We start from the raw sequence: 2,188 nt of genomic DNA, 5'->3' as shown, positions 1-2,188 counted from the left end.
AAAAAATTAGGGACATATTACCAAGTCCAGATTGATGTTTGGTTGGTGAAAGTTAAAATTCTTATTTTATTACGGTAACTTGGACGTTTCATTATTAGTTTATTTCCACTCCTGCACCTATCATATGTCTTGCTAGGATAAAATATACAAGATGCAAGTTAGTCAACCGTTATAAGATTTTCTAAACCATGGTCTGGTATAGGGATGTCAATTCACGACACATCACAAAATTGAGACCAAATAGAATTTCGAATTCGTGTCCGTGCCAGGTGTAAAAAATGTGATGTTGTGTTTCATCGTGTTCATGTTCAAAATTTGACACGAAATTGACATGATTTAGCAAATTCGGTACTATATATATTCACAGAAAAACAACTACTACAATAACCATACATAACCACCAATAGAAAAAAAAACAATGTTTCTTTTCTTTCTTCTCATCTTCTAGCTGAAAAAACTTGAGTCCATCCTTCTTTTGGTAAGATCTGAAATTTTAAGAGGTTTGAATTTCTAAGAGGGTCTGAATTTTTAAGATCTGAATTTTGAATTGCTGTTTGGTTGGAACCTCTGAATTACAGTGCTGAATTATAAAAATGACTGTTTTGCCCTTTTGTATTATTTTTGCTAAATTCAATATTTTTGTTTATAAAATAACCAAATCAACTTCTTGAATAATTATGTAAAAAAATCCAAATTAAACATCAATCCAAATCAAACTTAAATGTATGAATAATTAATTATTAATTTATGTACAAATCTATAATTCTATCTAGCCATGCATCTAATTACATACAAATAGAAAATCTTCACAAGTGGAATTCCATTCCATTCCAACGCCAATTCATTCTCATTACCCCCTTCAATTCTAACATTGGGAAAATACATTCTCTTCCTTTCTCCCATTTCTGTAACCAGTGAAACCACACCTTAAAAACATATGTGATGAAATCCATCAAACTGGAAACATGATCTTAAACCATCATCTTACCCATTAATCACTAATCATAAGCCAAATTTTTTCAAAAAAAACAACCCAAATGAACAAACAACTCGTAACAAATGAATTCAGCAAATGAACTCAATTTCAACAAATCAATTCAATTTCAGCTACACGTCCACAAATATTTCAATTTCATAATTCCATTTCAGCAAATGAATTCAACAATAATTCATCACATAACAAAATTCAGCATAATAAAGAACTACAAACACATTCTCAGCAAATGAACACATAATTTAGCAAGATCAAGAATCATATTTCAACACAAATTAGTAAAATTCAACAATAGATTTCAGCTATACATACAGATATATCAACAAAAAAGAACAAATTAGAACAAAGAGCACATTTTCAACAATATTGTTCAACAAATAAACACAGAGATTAACGAGTGCTCCAGTTACAGATGTCAAATCTCGATTCAACAAATAAACACAGAGATGAAGGGAGGAAGAAATTAACAAAATTCGCGCTACAAGTTGCAAATCACATTTACACAAAGGTTGCAATATCTATAACACAGAGAAATCAAGCAAATTACCTTCGATTCTAGCAAACATACTTAAGATTCTGCATAACTCGATGCGTGAACTCTCACCAATTTTAGAGAGAGAAGGATAGGATAGGTGCTGATCGGATTCTGGGAACAGGAAAGAACTAAACGCAAAAAGTGAAGGAAACCATATCTTCCATATCTTCTCACATATATTTCTTATTGTATTCAATATCCCTTCCATATATTATGGGATTTTGTTGTAAACTTTTGTATATATATACCCTTGTTATGTATTGAATAAATTAAGCCTTTACAGCCAAATTTTCTTTGATTTTCTCATGGTATTAGAGCAGGACGAATTCTGCCCTTGCAAAACCCTAAAACTCCACCAATAGAAGCCATTCGTCATCATCCAACATGACCAGGAAAGGAGGCGACTCAACAAGCAATACCACATTGGTCATTGATCAAAACTCCCCTTATTACTTGCATGGATCTGACTATCCTCGAACCATGCATGTGAATGTCTAAATGACAACAACTATGGTGACTGGTCTCAAGAAATCAGAAACTTCCTTTTCTCGAAGAATAAGATTGGCTTCATCAATGGAAGTCTCAAAAAACCAGATGATGAAGGCACACGACGGGACCTCTGGATGCGAAGTGATGCCATTATAAAAGGATGGCTCACC

The sequence above is a fragment of the Lactuca sativa genome, chromosome 2 (genome assembly GCF_002870075.4).
Source record: "Lactuca sativa cultivar Salinas chromosome 2, Lsat_Salinas_v11, whole genome shotgun sequence".
NCBI lineage: Eukaryota > Viridiplantae > Streptophyta > Magnoliopsida > Asterales > Asteraceae > Lactuca > Lactuca sativa.
Note: the sequence above shows the minus strand (reverse complement) of the source record.